At 39.2% G+C, this 6,731-nt stretch overlaps 1 long non-coding RNA gene across 2 annotated transcripts; it reads left to right on the top strand.

Moving 5' to 3' along the window:
- The first annotated feature begins 513 nt into the window (after positions 1-513).
- On the top strand, positions 514-3,560 carry LOC141640173 (uncharacterized). Of its 2 annotated transcripts, XR_012542889.1 has the most exons (3): positions 514-2,832; positions 2,920-2,964; positions 3,179-3,560. It is a non-coding gene; the product is annotated as an uncharacterized LOC141640173 (long non-coding RNA). The 2 variants fall into 2 exon arrangements; XR_012542888.1 differs by having other exon boundaries at positions 514-2,964.
- Positions 3,561-6,731: the final 3,171 nt, after the last annotated feature.

Here is a 6,731-nt window from a genome sequence, read left to right as displayed (position 1 = left end):
AGTAGCATGTGTAGAGATGGGACCTCCAACTCTACTGCTTGAACCGCCTCCATACCATATGCTAGGTAGAAGGGTGTGGCTCCTGTTGGTGTTCCAATGGAGGTTCGGTATCCCCAGAGTGCGAATGGGAGTTTGCTCGGCCAATCGCGGTAATTATCTTGCATCTTTTTTTATAATGGTGACAAGAGTTTTGTTCGCTGCCTCTACCGCTCCGTTGCTTTGGGGATAATAGGGGGATGATCACTAGTAGAAAAAGTCCTATTTACATCGCCATAAAAACATCGATTTTAGTTGAAACGATGTAAATGTTTATAAATAACATCAGTTTTTATAAAAACCGATGTAAAATGTGTACAATTGTTTTCCCTTACATTGGTTATTTTTAGAATCGATGTACAAAAATATTTGTAGCATCGGTTTTAACAAAAATGATGTAAATGTGGTATTATTGACATCGGTTTTAAATAATCGATGTAAAGTTTTCTTATTAACTTCAAAATATTAATAGACAAACTGCCCTAGCCTACTTTCTTCATACAACCCTTCACTTTCCCTTTACCGTCCAAGGTACCCTTCATCTCTCACAATCCCCTCTATTTTTCTTTATACATGCCTCGCTCTTGTCTTCTGTCATCACCACCATTCGCCGCCGCATCGATTTCTCTTCCTCCGCCGCCAATTCCGTCTCATCTGTTTGTCCTTCTCGCTCTCTCGCCAAACATACCAGATCTCATCTCATCCTCTATATATCCTCTATTATTCAGATTTCTTACCAAATCTCATCCCATTCCATTTTTAAACCGTTGGTGAATTAGCTCCTCCAAGCACAATCGGGATCTGCCGGTTCTGATGATAGTGCCAATACCACCCGCTGTGTATTTCTTACCAGATTTCTACCAGTTTTACTCGTCTTTCTCTATTTTCGATGGATTATTCAGGTGAGTGTCCATTTATTTTTGTGTTATTTCTTTGATTATTATGAATATTATTGTATACAAATCTGTCGTTTTTTTTTCGTTGTATTCCTGACCAATTTTGAGAGTAAATATATGCAATCCAATGTTGTTCTTGATGGTAGAAATGTCGGGTTAGAGTTTAATTTGAGAATAATGGAGGCACTGTCATCATAACTTTGAGATATAGTAGCCGAGTGCATAGAGTCGCACATGATTGAGTGAGTCATCTTCTTACCAGTTAATTTTTAGCATCTTCTTTAGATGGCTAATTCTGGGTTTTTTATCAGTGTTTTTGATTCACTGTCCAAAGACGAAAATTAGAAGGATTTGAATTGGTAGCATCAAAGGAAGAAGGGCAATATAATCAAAGTTATGGTACATTGTACTCCAAACCAGATCCCTTGTACACCAAGTTGAAAATTAAATCCAAGCAAACCTCCTGCAGGAAGACCGATTACGTAGTAGCATACTGCATTTATCCAACCGACTTGAGTTTGCCACTCTGCACTGAATTCTACCCGTGTTTTTCAATCTAAAAGATATTATAAACTGAATTGGAAAATAAGTGGAGAAATAAGATATGTGAAAAAGTTATCGAGGGAGATTTACCGTGTAGAACAGGTTGGATGCTGTTAATTAGGATAGAAACTGCTAAGAAATAACCTAACTTCACAGTCTCTTTTATTACTTCACTTTCAGCCGTGAACATCTTTGGAAACTCATCCTTTGTTGCAATTGTAGCCACAACAAACATTGTCCCAACTAGAGTTGATGTCATCAAAGTTACACCTACTGCTACTTTTTTTTGCTGCCCTGTGATTTCCTGCTCCTAACTCGTTAGAAACTCTCACACTGTACATTTTTGTTTTGAAGAAAAAGTGTCAGTATTCCGCTTCCATTAACAATTCTATACTTATTTGTAGATTTCTTTACTGGTTTAGTTTTGATGCAGGAAGTCTCTTTGACCAATCAAATTCTACTTTTCAGTGGTGAGAATCTGTAAAATTTTAGCTTTTATTTGATTTGATTGCATAAACGTACTACTCCGTATATTCGTTTATACTTGTATGATTATTCCAATGCTCAGAAGTTATTGTTGTGATTTGTTGGTACGATTTTCATTGGGGTTCATCTAAATTTGAAAGTGGTAATCTTTTTATAGTTTATGCTCCGTTAAGCTATTAAGATGTCACTTATGTTACTCAGATTCGTGTAGAAGTATCCAACACAGGTGCGTGTCCATGTGTCGGACTCTGCTATTTTTTGAAAAACATGCATATTTTGGTCTAAAATGAGCTGTCCAAGGGTCATATCCATGTCCGAGTGTCGAGTGTCAGACACGGGTACGCGAGGAAATTAGAAGAGTTGGAGTAACATAAGTCATGCCACGAGATGCTAAGCATTCAAGTTGAAGTCAAAAGCACATAATGCAACACATGATAGATCTGATTAGGTTTAGCCTCGAATAGATGCATTAGTCTTTACTTGTTCATATTGTTCTATAAATTTTGAGGTATTTGTAAATGACCAATTTCTGAACTGGAATCGAAAGAATCGCATTAAAGTTAGGATTATATTTGCTAGAATGCGCCATTCTTTGTTCATGCACAAAATAAGTGTTTTTTGTTTGGGGTTTAATAAGATTTCAAAATGATAAAAACTTTTTACTCTATAGCCATTGTCAGAAGGTGTTGAGCAAAATGACGCATAAGGCATCTTTAAGGGTTTTTTTTATGTCATTTAGTTATAACACTGATTATATCGTATTATACTTTGTTGATAATATTCTGGACTATGAGTTCTTTGATATGAAGATACCCACAATCACCATAGTGGTCTCACTTGTGAAGAGTAGAACCCCAGTCTTGGTGTATAGGTAATGCTACAAGCTTTGTCGGCTATTAATTGGCATTTCCGAATTCAATTGCAAGATGCAAATTAACTGTTTTTTGGTAATTCGTAGAATGGGCATGAAGATTCGGGCATTCGGCTATACAACTAACTAGATGTAAGTATTTAATATTATTAGTTTTTTTTTGTAGATAATGGTTTTGATAATTAGCTTTTCAGCTAAGGAATCACATGAATAGAAGGGTAAGGGTAATATGTGTTGTAGCTAATATGTGTTGTAGCTAGTGAAATTGCTAGAAAATTCTCCCTTCTCTTTTTGTATGTACTTTTTCCTTTGCACTCCTATCTTTTGAAACAATTTTCCAACTTAGGTAAACAACAATTGGAAAAGAAGAGAACATGAAGATAATCAAGTTTTCAAGATAAGTACAAAGATTTATTCTCTCAAACTGTTTTTAGTTTCTTGTACCTTTTGTATTTTTTATAACCATTATTGTCCATTTTCATATGTGTTTTAGGTACAATACAAGTTGACAACTGCACAAATGAGAGAGGTTCGAGACCTTTGGTCACACTTTTGTTTAAAAAACATATGATGTAATAATGTAATTGGTTTAGATATCCTAGAAATTGTAATTGAAAGCATTTAACGTTTATGTCGTAGAAGCTAGTGTTTTGAGATACTTGTATAGTGGATGGAATTATTGTAATATTATATTTTTGGTATAATAATATAGATGGTTAGTTTATGAATTGTTGGTATTCGTGAGTTGTAGGGTTATTTTTTTTGTTATTATTGATTGTTTTGCAGTTCTTTAATAGTGTGAGATTATAAAATTTACGGAGCCGTATAATATGTAGCATTTAATTATTGCGGATAAATAATTGAATTCACATTGCCCAAAATGAATAAAAGGTAGTAATTACATTGATTTTAGAAAAGAACCGATGTAAATAAGGTGACATTTACATCGGTTTTGGACCAAAACCGATGTAAAAAAGGTGTTATTTACATCGGTTTTGGTCCAAAACCGATGTAATTATATGCCATTAACATCGGTTTTAAAACTGATGTTTTTTTAATAAATGCTATAAACGTCGCCCCCAGAAACATCGACCCAAAATCGATGTAAATGGGCCTAAAAAACCGATGTCAATGAGACTTTTTTTACTAGTGGATCGATGCCGCTTGATTTTGTATTTGTCCAACACGGCTTGTGTTTCCGTCCGGAAGTGGGAGCCTTAGTCGCTGATGATTTCATGGGGTACCCCATATCTGCAGATGATGTCCTGGATGAACTTGGCCACTTCTTTGGAGGTCAAGACTACATAGGATTGTACTTCCACCCATTTGGTAAAGTAGTCGATGGCGACGAGGACGAAGCAATGACCTTTGGTGCTTATCGGGTTGACTTTCCCAATGAATGTCGATGCCCCAAGTCGAGAACGGCCAGGGTGATGTCATGGTGTATAAAAGGGATGGTGGTATGTGTTGTATGTTGACGAAGATTTGGCAATTGTGATAATGTTTGATGTAACTTCTGCAATCGGCTTCCATGGTGGTCCAGTAGTAGCCTAACCGCATGATTTTTTAGGCAAGCATCATTGCGCTCATGTGAGGGCCGCATTCTCCGTAGTGGACCTCTCCCGTGACTTTTTTAGCTTTGTGGTGATCAATGCAAAGGAGATGGATCCCCTGGGGTGTTCTTTTGTATAGTTGTTCTTGGTTTATCACGAATTGTGATGCAAGTAAACGGATGGCTCTTTGTTCTCTTGTATCAGAGTTAGGAAGGAATTCATTTTTGGTTTTATAGTTTAGGATGGCTTGGTACCAAGGTTCGATATGGTTCTCCTCGCCGTTGTTCATGGCGCAGATGTAAGCTGGCTCGCTTCTTCTCTCGACACATAAGTGCATCGATGTCATGTCGTTGGGTAAGTTGATGAGCGTAGCAAGTTTTGCTAGGCCATCAGCAAATTGATTTTCCTCCCGTGGTAAGTGGAAGTAGTCGATTTGGTCGAAAAATTTGGCCTCTTGATTGATTTTCGCTCAGAAGGGTGCTAAGTTGTCGCTTCGGATTTTCCATGTCCCGGACACTTGATTGATGATGAGTGAGGAATCGCCGTGGACCCTCAACCTCTTGATTCCAAGTATTATGGCTGCATGTAGGCCGATGAGGCATGCTTCGTATTCGGCGGCATTGTTGGTGATGGCGAAGTCTAGTTTGACTGAGATCAGAACATGTTCCCCTTTTGGTGATATTAGAAGGATTCCTACCCCGAAGCCTCTCAGGTTTGACGCATTGTTGAAGTATTGGTCCCATGCGTCAGTATCGGCACAAAGGATGTCCTCGTCAGGAAGTGACCATGTGTCGGTCGTTGTATCCTCGTTGACTGGATTTTTTGCTAGGAAATCAGCGACTGCCCTTCCCTTATAACCTTGAGGGATACGAATTTGAGGTCAAATTCGGATAGCATGAGTGTCCATCTAGATAGCCTTCCGTTTAGTACGGGTTTTTCGAAGATGTATTTGACCGGGTCCATCTTGGAGTAGATGTGAACCGTGTAGCTTAGCATGTAATGTCGCAGCTTTTTTGTTGACCAGACCAAGGCAAGGCATGTCTTTTTCAGTTGGGTGTACCTTGTTTCGTATTCGATGAACTTTTTGTTTACGTAGTAGATGGCTCGTTCTTCATCGTCGACTGTTTATGCTAGTATTGCTCCCAAGGCTGTGTCGGTGACAGTCAGGTATATGGATAAGGGATAAGGGAGTTCCTTGTTGAGGCGGTATGAGGACATGAGGTTTGGATAGGATTTCCTTTATCCTGTCGAAGGTCTTTTGACAGTCGTGGTCTCAATTGGTGTGATTGGAGGCGCGAAGCTTCTTGAAGATCGGTTCACAAATCATAGTGAGTTTGGTTATGAAGCGGCTGATGTATTGGACTTGACCGAGAAATCCCCGAATCTCCTTCACGTTCTTAGGCCGAGACATTTGTTGAAGAGCTTGATTTTGTTAGGATCAATTTTGATGCCCATTTTGCTGATGACGTGTCCCAGATGTTTTCCGTAGGTGACCCCGAATACACACTTATGAGGATTTAGTCTCATTTGTATTTTCGAAGGCGAGCGAAAAATTCTTGAAGGGCGTTGATGTGGCTGTCCCACGCTTTTGATTTGACGATCATGTCATCGACATATACCTCCACTTCCTTGTGCATCATGTCGTGTAGGAGAGTGGTGGCAGTTCTTTGATAAGTTGCTCCGACGTTGATTAGACCGAAGGGCATTCCAGTGTAGCAATATGTAACCCACTGTATAGTGAATGGAGTCTTGTGCATGTCTTCCTCAACCATTTTGATCTGGTTGTACCTAGCATACCCGTCCAAGAATGATAATAGGGCGTGCTCGGCGGTGTTATCCACCAGGATGTCAACATGTGGCAGAGGGAATTCGTCTTTTGGACTTGCTTTATTTAGGTCTCTGAAGTCGACGCAAACCCGAATTCTTCCGTCTTTATTGGGTACAGGGACTATGTTGGCCACCCAGTCAGAGTATTCTGAAACTTTGATGAATCCGACTTTGAACTGTTTGTCTACCTCTTCCTTGATTTTCAGGGCGCATACGGCGCAACTTTTGTTTCACGGTATTAGCTCCGGGTTTAATGGATATCCTGTGCTCTGCAATCTCTCTGTCGATCCCATGCATGTCTTTGTAGGACCATGCGAATACGTCCTTGTATTCGTGTAGGAGGTCGATGAATTGTTGTCTTTCCAAGGGGTCAAGGGTGGTCCCTATCCTAAGTTCTTGAGGTGTATTGTTATCGGTCCCTACGTTAATAGGTTCGGTCTCCTCAATGATGGGGGTCCTACCTTCTCGTTGTTAGGTTCATATACCCCTATTAGACTCATCTAATCATTTTATAAATTA

This window comes from Silene latifolia, unplaced genomic scaffold (assembly GCF_048544455.1).
Source record: "Silene latifolia isolate original U9 population unplaced genomic scaffold, ASM4854445v1 scaffold_73, whole genome shotgun sequence".
NCBI classification, from domain to species: Eukaryota; Viridiplantae; Streptophyta; class Magnoliopsida; order Caryophyllales; family Caryophyllaceae; genus Silene; species Silene latifolia.
The sequence above is the reverse complement of the archived record's forward strand: the minus strand, read 5'-3'. Positions and strand labels throughout refer to the sequence as shown.